Raw genomic sequence first — 11287 nt, 5'->3', positions numbered from 1 at the left:
AAACCTCACAGTTTTTGCCATGTATTTAATATTACCCTTTTCCATGAACTAGCTTTTCAGGGTCACTAGATATTTCCTCCCCATGCTTCATTTTTATTTCTTTCATGATTTATTTGGCATGTCTCTTCCATTTCATTATTTGCACTTTTATTTTGAATTCATGTCCGACAATGCAGGTACCTCTGTTAAAGGTCTCTCTCCGACTGATCTCTGAAAACCGACTTTACGTACAACCTACGGTGTTGTTTATGAGGTTCCTTGAAATCGATACAGCCTGTATTGATGTTTTATTCTCTATTTGCCTCATAAAATCTGAAGGAAAAATTACATGCTTGTGTGCCTAGTCATTCCCAAGAAAAGCATCTTCAGTTTTTCCATTGTCATATATTTCAACAATGACTGCACTCTATCAGGAATCAAATAACACCGCCAACAATCACAATATACATTTAACTTATAAAAAGCAGTTCCTTTCAAGACCTGTAAGCTTCTCTTGATGTGTAGGATACGTTTATATTTCGGGTGAATTTTTGGTCGGTGCAGTCCAACTGAGATGCTAAATTTCGTTAACCCTTCGATACCGTATTGCAGTTTCACACAATAACCACTCGAGATTTTTCTAATTTTTTTGATGAAATGGTGCACAATAGTTTATTTTTATAAGTAATAGATGCCATAATTTATTTAACATCAGTTTAATGTCGTTTGTGAGGAACACAGAAGCGTTTTTCGTCTGTCCATTATCTAATAAACGTTTTCTGAATTTACCTAGCAGTTTCAGTTTTTGTGGTCTACAGTGTGTTTAAACATGGTGCGAACGTAAGGATTAGGCTACGCTATAGGTCAATCTGTTACCACAACCTTCATTTGACATTCACATTCATTGGCTTCTCCAACTCTCTACCGAAATTATCACATTTCAGTCTCAGTGTGACACAAAGTTACAACGAAGTACGAATGTCAGTCAACAGATGGCGCAGGGTGTCCAATATTATAGTGCTTAAATGTCACTTTCTAGTTGCTACTTTTGACCTAATTCTGAATTAGATCGCAGCCAGATGCTGTAAAGGTGTTTTTGTGAAAACTGTATCTCCTCAGTCATTGATTTGTAACAGATACGTGATTCCTTCTCGACCCTTAGTGTGAGAGATATTTCAGTAATGATGAACGCTTTTAATGAACATTGTTTGCTCATGTAATCAAACAGTACATCATAACTAAAATTAGAACAATATAAATCTACTCATTATTTCCCTTATTTTTCACTATGTGAGCATTAAGAAATACAAAACGTTGTCTTTTCCTAACTATTCGATCTAGAGCAGTGAAATTTTTATTGATGAGCCGTAATTTGAAACAAGGCAACATCTGAAGATACTAAGTGAAGTACAGTCAACTAACAGACAAAAGCGAATTCCAGGAAATTTATAAAGTAGATGCCTTGTACCTTTCTGGCAACAACGGATATACTCACCTTGAAAACTAGAGATTGAGAATACCGCTTCAGTTGTAAATTTCTTTTATTATCACGATCGGTTTCGGGCTCTCATAAGCCCATCCTCAGGTGTCGCAACTGTGCTGTGGCCCCCGAGCACCGCCGTGGACGTGTACTAGGCGCGACGTGCTACCTATGAACGCAGAACAGGGAGTCTTCAATATGTCGGGCATTTGAATGGGGAAGCTATATGATCCGTGAAAACAATCACTGCGTCATTTGCAATTATTATTGTGTTTTCCCGTCTTCCCTCTACAGCAGTTGAAACGAAGTTTTTCACCACAAGCGTTTCTCTTATATTTACAAAGCATCTTCTGTGTTCACTGGTGCCTCTTCCTCTTGTTTACAAGTCTTAAAATCCGCTGCTTTTTCCTTAGCTGTTAGCGGGGGTTGAAGTAGATAAGAACACGGCTGCACATTTGTCTTTCGTGATTTCTCAACTTTTAGAAACTCCTATTTCTTTTGTGGGACTTGTAAATTTTTCATTGTACTTCACTTTTGTGAACTTCACAGAAACTCTTTTCATAGGAATCGAACTGTAGTTTGCCGGCCGCTGTGGACGAGCGGTTCTAGGCGCTTCAGTCCGGAACCGCGCGACTGCTGCGGTCGCAGGTTCGAATCCTGCCTCGGGCATGGATGTGTGTGGTGTCCTTAGGTTAGTCAGGTTTAAGTAGTTTTAAGTTCTTGGCGACTGATGACCTCAGATGTTAAGTCCCATAGTGCTCAGAGCCATTTGAACCATTTTTTGCAAAGATGTTTTTTTTCCGAAACCAACCACTGATAACAACGAAGGACTGTGAAACATGTAAACGGGAGGAAAAAACATCAGTGGTCACAGAAGATTGTTTATAAACATGTGCGAAACACTTCTGGTGAAAGATTCTTTTAAACTGCAGTAAACTTAACATAGGAAAAAACAATATATATAAATTTGTAACTAGAAGCAAATTGCAATAAGCTTAAGACGGAGAATATACAATAATAACTGATACACAACATCGACTGCAGAAGATGGCTATGTAAATAAATTAGAACATTTTGTTTCTAAACCATTTAGTATTCAGCAATAAGTCACAAAAAATGAATATGTCATTTCAAAGCCGTTCCATAAGGCATCAGAGAATTAGATCGATTTCTTCACGACTTTTTTACTTCCGGGTCCCTTTACCAAACGGACTGCGTTGTCACCTGCTAGGACTACTCGCATTGACGTCACTGAGCAGTGCACGCGCTGTCTTTCTTTTACCAGATGCTGGCTGTACACGCGTATAAATTTGAAAACGACTTCACAGCCGAAACTGTACGGCGATGGAAACAAAATAAAATGTAAGTTTTACTTTACGTTATCATCGAGACTATTACTGAAGTTTCACCACGCCTCACAGTTAAATGGCAGAGCTGAAGGCACACATCCCTTCCGTGTACACATATTGAGATTGGAAACATTCTAATGCAGGCTCTTCGGACCAAGTCACATTGTTCTGTTGCTTGGTTTTCAACAGCTGGGCTGTAAGAAATGCTGTCGTACAATTTTTCGTGTCAACTTTGGATCAAATTCTAAGCTTTCGACAATATCCTCCACAATCTGCGTCAGGAAAGCAATTGATGTCGAAGACATCAGGTAAATGATATGTTGTGGCGAAACAATACCACAGGGAGAGCTGTTTGGAAAATAATCAATTAACATTTGCAACCGAATGGAAACAAGAGTCCCTCGTTCAGTACTCCCCCTGACGTCGCACGACAGACAACACGCTCCTGTCCACACTAATATCGTGACTGCAGAACGTGCAAGGGGCCATTTAAACTCCGCTGTGTTAAGGCAGAACACACAGTTTCTAATTGTCAGCCCACATGGTGTCTTCTGAAGATGTGCTGGCGCAGAAGACACTCAGGCCGTTCATTCTAGTTTCCTGATGTGTGGCTGTCAAGTGAGTCGACTAAGGTTCTCTATGCTACGAAATAACCAGGGATGCCAACGGATTTTTACCAACGAATCACCTAGCAGACAAAACCACAAACTGCTAACAACATGACGTTATAACGAGACGCCTACAATGTCACAAATAATACAGTTTGTAAGACGTGTATATTTCTATTGTCTATTGTCAAACCACAATTTATGAAAGATGTTTATATTTTATTAACAGGATTAAGTACGAATAATTAATATTTGTCGTGTTGGAAATAATTGTGGTAGCTAGGAACGTCTGCACCAAAGTATTGTTGGCAAGAGAGACCACAAATTGATATAATTTTAAAAAGGGCGGGAGAGATCGCGTATGGATACATTTTAAGAAAAGAGCGGGAAACACCACGCATTGATACATTTTGTAATGATAGCAGGGATTGTCTGCACCAGAAAGCATTGTTGGCGGGGCAGACCGCACTTAGCGTTCGTAGGAAGTCAGTAGTAAGCGAGATGTGAACCGAGTTGGTAGCAGGTCTGAAGCGAGAGGTTGAGGGGGGCGGTGTGGCTGCCAGCCACCAGCTATGATTTACAAGAGATTATAAACGGATGTACAGAGACATCAACTAACTATTATCATAACAGGAACTAATATTACTGAATTATTTTTTTGAGAACTCAAGACTACTGAAGGTATGTTTGCGCAATGCTAGTTGTAAAATTATTGTAAAAAGTAAGTCCCATTTGAAAGTTTGTAAAATCATTTCATTACCAACAGCAAATATTTGAAGCGTTTTCAGAATATAATTAATTTTTGTCATCAATGTTGCATTACTGATTATAATCCATCCCAAAAACCATCAACATAAAACTTTGCAAAAATTTTATTGTTGTCAGGAAAAAGTGTAACTATGAATTACGTAACTTCAGTCAAATTAATTAAAGAATAACGTCAGCTTTGGTAAAAAATACAGCCACTTATTATGACAGCCCACCAGCAGTTAATAGAGTATAGTAAACCAGAGTAAGTATATTCATATCGCAGTTCGATGTAGCAGTCAGATGGCGATCCAGTAACAGTAAAAAAAAAAAAAGGTAAGGAACAGTTTTGCGTTATTGCAGACAACGACTCAGTGCCACAACGATGACACATTCTATGTTTCGTCGAAATAATCAGAAAATCACTTTTAATAAGCAGCAATTAAATTTGTATGCGAAGATTGAGAAAGAGAATAAATTTCAAAGGGAAGACTTCATTCGTTATTATTAAGCAAGAGATAGAAATCCTAAGGGAAGGTTACATAGGTTATTGTAAAAGGGATGGTTATCAATAACAAAAGAGGTATAGAGGAGACGGGAAGGTTTCAAGTTCAAGTCCGTAACAATTAGAATGTACATAACATGCATTGCAGAACTCGCATAGCAAAATAAACTTCCTATTTACACTCCACTCTACATAGTTCGCAGAGACGTGGCTCATTAAGGTAATGAATTACATGTAGGGAGTGCAGCTAGGATGTCAGAGGTGCGTCCTTCCGCCCACAACCGCCCCCTCCAGCGGCTCTTATACGGACGCACACGCTCGACAAGACTCTCCAAACTGTGCTGCAGGACTGCTATAAATGATTCATTCGCCTTAGAAGCTCTATATTTTCCAAAATATAACATGTGCAGATATATGTAACTGATGCATTTGTGTGGTCGACAATAGTATGGTAAAAACTGAAATTGTTCCAATCTTTGCTTCACATACCTTATTTTTGTCCTCCAGGGTACTGTATTTGCTATGTAAAATTTAAGCTTCATGAAATTGTATTTAGAGGTCTCTCGTGCCCTTTTTTAATTTCAGGCGAATGAATAACTGAATATGGCTACTGCTGCTACTGCTGTGAGAGCTGCTTCTGCGAACTGGCACCTTGAGAAGCCATTATCTCTGTTGTCAACAGCAAGCTTACCTAGTGCATTTGACATGCTCAGAAGTGTCCAGTTCCGTCACTTAGAGGAACACAAGGCACCCCAAGCAATTACGAGGGCTATTCGGAAAGTAAGGTCCGATCGGTCGCGAAATGGAAACGACTATGACAATCCGATAAAGCTTTGCACAGATGTGTTGGGTAGTGTCTCTAGTATAACCCCAGTGACCATCACGTCGCTCTTCCCATTTCTGAGCTCGCAGTGAGTGCGTAAAGATGTCTAGAAAATAGTGTCTGCCGCCAAGTACGAGGGCCTGGTGAGAAATTTCGCCTGAAGCTATGCAGCTAACATTACATAACTGTCGTGCTGTTTCTTCTTCAAGACCATTCTCCGCCGCATTCTGCAGGGGCAATGAAGACGCTCCTGCATCGTTGTCAATTGGAAATGTTTGACTACCCACAATACAGCCCGTAATTGCCTTCCTCTGAGTTTCATCTCTGCTCACATGAACCGCTGGCTATGAAGACAACATTTTGGCACAAGACAACGAGCCGTAGGCCAGCGTAGAGAAGTGGCGGAAGCACTGGCGGCTGCCTTCTATAGCGAGGGTATTGGAAAGTTGGTACAACGCTACGATACACGTCTAAGTCGGATCGGCGACTATGGAGATAAGTAGTTGCAAGGTGTATCTAACTGTTGCAAATAAAACATTTTAGATTTTTACCGTGGTTTCCATTTCCCGACCTATCGGACCTTACTTTCCGAATAGCCCTCGTATAAACGGACCTGTGAAACTGCCGTTTCAATATCGAAGGGTGGAAGGATTCCAACACGGCGAATAAATTCATGAGTTAGAAAACTATCTAAACTAGACTATATGAGTAATATCTGAACTTAAAGAAAAAGACAAATAGACAGATAAATGTTGAAATAATGAAACAAAATATATTCGAAAGAGATCTGAGCATGATATTTGATATTACTGCGAAAAAACTATAAAATAGATTATAAATGAAGACGACAAGTAATTTCTTCAAAAGCAAAGGGAACACGTCTTTTCTCACAGTATGGCAGGAGCTAATCTGAAAACAGCAGCAAAAGAAACTAAGAAGAAAGAGCGAGAGAAAAAAGACAGACTAAAGCGAGATGGGTATAAAGAACAAACTCCTTGAAAGGACCTGCGATCATCCTTTCTTCTACTTCGTCATCATGTTCATCACCTACTGTTGATGATGACAAGGAAGAATATGGACCATCCAAATCGTTCAGTACACCTTTAACATCATCTGCTGAAGATGTTCCCTCCATACCAGCAAATGTACAGACAAACATATCCGACTCACTTAAAGATGTTACTGCTTTCTTCCAGATCTTGGAGCAGTATTTGTAGATGGAGCCATTGCACAGGCGCTAGGTCATAATGTTTCTGATTTAACTATCTCTAGAACCTCGATCAGAAAGTCGAGAAGGAAAACGAGACAAGCACTTGCAGAAGAGGAAGAAAAAGGTACCAACTTGGATGTACCTCTTCTTTCACATTTCGATGGCAAAATGCTTCCGGATATCAGTGATCGAAAGAAAAAGGTTGACCGAATTCCTGTCCTTGTTATCGGAAATGGAAAAGAAAAGCTTCTCGGAGTTACAAAAATAGAACGAGAAACTGGTGCATCTCAGGCTCAGGCTTGCAAAAATTTAATTAAAGAGTGGAATCTGATGTCAAAAGTCGAACGACTTGTGTTCGATATTACAGCTAGTAACAAGCGGCTTCACAAAGGAGCATCTACAAAGATCCAAGAAACTTTCAGTACAGAGTTGGTGGGGACTGCTTGGTGTCATTATGTTCTACGAGTTTAACAACCAAAAAATCATTATATAGAATTCTTAGAGTTATCCTTATTATGTTGTATCTTGGAATCCTGCATACTCGGTTCGCTAGACAAACAATCAAACAACTCGTATTAATGAGTTTTATTACAACAAGACAAGTACATTGCTTAACTTTGATAGATGTGTCGCAAGCGAAGGGCGATATACAAAATAATCGGTTTTCTTCAGAATAGACAGACACAAGTCTGTGCTATGTAGAGATTTGCTAATGAAGAGGCTACGACGCTTCGGATAGTGATGTGGCTAACGTTGAAGCTGCTATCGAAGTTGGCTGCCACAAGTCGGGCGCGGCGCTTATGTCCTCTTCACATAGGGGCCGCTGTTGTCGCGTTGTCGTCCTGGAGCGAAGTCGGTCAGTGTGCGACTGGCTGATGTCTTCTCACAGCCTTCTCTTCTCTGTCGTTCCCGACTGGCGTGCCGGCGCTGACTTTACGCCGTCACATATTGGTCCTTAGTGGTGCAAGCGAGTCGTTTCGACCTACTGGTCCAACGCATCATGCTCGCTGGATGGCGAAAGGCTTTTGTGCACTCAAAATATTTTCTCTTCAAATATCGGTTTAAACTAGCACAACAAGAAGTCCAAAACATAACTGACTTGGCCTTATTCGTCAGTCTTGTTGAATAGAGTACGTATTAGTATCAGACGTCCTTACAATGATGTCAGACTTATTCCTCTCTTCAAGAATTATCCCAACAAGACGGTAGCTAATAAAGCATATGTGATTCTTTGCAGGTATCTTTGGTTTCTGCCGGCCGCGGTGGTCTAGCGGTTCTCGGCGCTCAGTCTGGAACCGCGAGACTGCTACGGTCGCAGGTTCGAATCCTGCTTCGGGCATGGATGTGTGTGATGTCCTTAGGTTAGTTAGGTTTAAGTAGTTCTAAGTTCTAGGGGACTGATGACCACAGATGTTAGGTCCCATAGTGCTCAGAGCCATTTGAAGCATTTTTTTGGTTTCTCTTTGAGCACTTGGTTGTCCTAGTCTTCTCTGATGACAGAACAGAAACAGAAACCATGGAAAACGGAGTAAAACCGGCAGCACCCACGAATATCTGGCACTCCACGTTGACTCAGGATAACGAATCAACTGGCAGAGCTGGAAGAACTGTAATTAGAGAATCTTGTCAGAACAGAATACTTGTTTTTTCGATACATTAGCTCAAGAAGGAAGAATGAAATCAGAATCTGTCCTACAGTTACCTTCTACAGAATTGCCAAACTATCCGGTAATTAAAGAACTTCGTCATCGATGCTCTCAGACGAAATCAGTAAATGATACAGCAGAACGCGCTATCAGTCTGATACAAAGGTAGAATGAAACACTGACGAAAGACCAGGAGCAGAAACAATTTCTTCTTAACATTATATCCAAACGTCGAAAAGAACTTCAAAAGCAGCTCTTATGGCAGAATCTGCAAATTCCTCAAGGATGATTTTTTTTTCCTTGCACCATTACACTTGTATGCCCTTGAGCAACCTCTGAAAGTAAATATTTTTTATAAAATTAGTGTGTGATATTTTTATACGTAAATGCACAACATAAGCCTTGTGAATATATGAAATTTTAAACTTCAGTTTTTCAGACTGCACTACTGATGCATGAATAGAACCGTAAACTCACCTATTTTGCGTTTTGCGCTCTACGCATGTTCTATGAGTGGCCCTCTAGTCACACTGCACACGTCCAAGCGTTAGCGAAGTTTGTCCATGCATTATGTACCAACATCGTGTCAATAGTCAACACAGCAGCATTGATGCGTTGTCTGAGCTGTTTGAGTGTTCTTGGCACTGTATGGCAAAGGCGGGTGGGGGGGGGGGGGCTTAATGCACCCCATAAGGGAAACGTCACAAGGCATTACGTGAGGCACCCTGGAGGGAAAAGGGACGAAACCATATCATCTTCACCACTGAGCCCAATCCAGCAAAGCGGATGTCGGTAGTTTAGATAACGACCAGCATCGATGCTTTAATGAGGTGGTGCCCCGCCTTGTCGAACGATGAGATTCTCGGAATCACCATTCCGTTTTGGGTAAAACCACACGCAAGAGTTCCCCGTCACATTCTTCTCACAGAAGATAAATGGCTTATACAGCTACGTCTGTGACACTGCCCAGAAAACATTCATTTTCGTCGAAACTCGTTCATGCGCCACAGCTTCATGAGGATTTTCAGTACTCCACACTCTCACATTGTAGCGATTAACTACTGCAGATAAATGAAAGGTCGCTTCATAGCTGAATGTCAGCTTGGAGGTGAAATGTGCATACTCAAGTGCTTCCTGCATTGTGATGGTTGCGCGGGGTAGCCGCGCGGCTGAGCCACCTTGTCACGGTTCGCGCGGCTCCCCCTGTCGGAGCTTCGAGCCCTCCCTCGGGCATAGGTGTGTGTGTTGTCCTTAGTGTAAGTTACTTTAAGTTAGATTAAGTTGTGTGTAATTCTAGGGATCGATGACATCAGCAGTTTGGTCCCACAGGAACTTACCACAAATTTCCATTGTGACACAAAGCTGAAGGCTCCAGCCATAATCTTTCAGTTTTAAGGACGTTACAATTTGAAATGTAGCTGCCGTCGCAAAATCTTTTACACAGTTTGTTGCAGTATTCCAATTTCGTGACTTCCACTGATCGTTGATATATTTGGACTGCGTACGAAACTCTCCCTCACCCTCTCTTCGGTTGCATGTGGCACACTTGGTCGTCTGTTACTTTTCTGTTGCAGAGACAACCACTGTCCCTGTATTGTCGATACCAACCCAAAATACTCCGTTTGCATGGTCGTTCTTTTCCATAATTCCTTCTGAACACACACTGCACTGTTGTAATAAACATCTCATATACTCCAACACACAAAAACAATTTTCTTTCTTCGTCGCCATTTTGTCAAAATAGTGCACTCATAACGCAAACTGGTGGGCACAAGGGGCCCACTCGGTGGGTTTACGTTTCTGTTCACTCATCAAGCCGGCCGGGTGGGCGCGACCGCTACGGACGCAGGTTCGAATCCTGCCTTGGGCATGGATGTCTGTGATGTCCTTAAGTTAGTTAGGTTTAAGTAGTTCCAGGTTCTAGGGGACTGATGACCTTAGGAGCTAAGTCCCATAATGCTCAGAGCCATTTGAACCATTTTTTCGCTCATCAATAATATTTGTACGCGTAAAACACGGAACTTTAAAATCGAATAAATCATTTACAGTAGCCGTGTACTATAGTCACCTCGAAACGCCTCATACGATGTGTTGTTAGGGTGAGCCAAACACTCACGAACTGCTTCGCCTGCATTTTGTAATACTAAAATTATTAAAGAAATATAGTTACGAAAAGAATGTCGGTATTTTGTGTGGATCAAGTAGGTAAAAGGACGAGGGCTAGTAGAAATCCTTGGGTAACAGAAGAAATATTGAATTTAATTGATGAAAGCAGAAAATATAAAAATGCAGTAAATGAAGCAGGCAAAAAGGAATACAAACGTCTCAAAAATAAGATCGACAGGAAGTGCAAAATGGCTAAGCAGGGATGGCTAGAGGATAAATGTAAGGATGTAGAGGCTTATCTCGCTAGGGGTAAGATAGATACTGCCTACAGGAATATTAAAGAGACCTTTGGAGAAAAGAGAACCACTTGTATGAATTTTAAGAGCTCAGATGGAAACCCAGTTCTAAGCAAAGAAGGGAAAGCAGAAAGGTGGAAAGAGTATATAGAGGGTCTATACAAGGGCGATGTACTTGAGGACAATATTATGGAAATGGAAGAGGATGTAGATGAAGATGAAATGGGAGATACGATACTGCGTGAAGAGTTTGACAGAGCACTGAAAGACCTGAGTCGAAACAAGGCCCCGGAAGTAGACAACATTCCATTAGAACTACTGACGGCCTTGGGAGAGCCAGTCCTGACAAAACTCTACCACCTGGTGAGCAAGATGTATGAGACAGGCGAAATACCCTCAGACTTCAAGAAGAATATAATAATTCCAATCCCAAAGAAACCAGGTGTTGACAGATGTGAAAACTACCGAACTATCAGTTTAATAAGTCACGGCTGCAAAATACTAACGCGAATTCTTTACAGACGAATGGAAAAACTAG

Source organism: Schistocerca piceifrons, chromosome 7 (assembly GCF_021461385.2).
Source record: "Schistocerca piceifrons isolate TAMUIC-IGC-003096 chromosome 7, iqSchPice1.1, whole genome shotgun sequence".
NCBI lineage: Eukaryota > Metazoa > Arthropoda > Insecta > Orthoptera > Acrididae > Schistocerca > Schistocerca piceifrons.
This window is presented reverse-complemented; position numbering follows the sequence as displayed.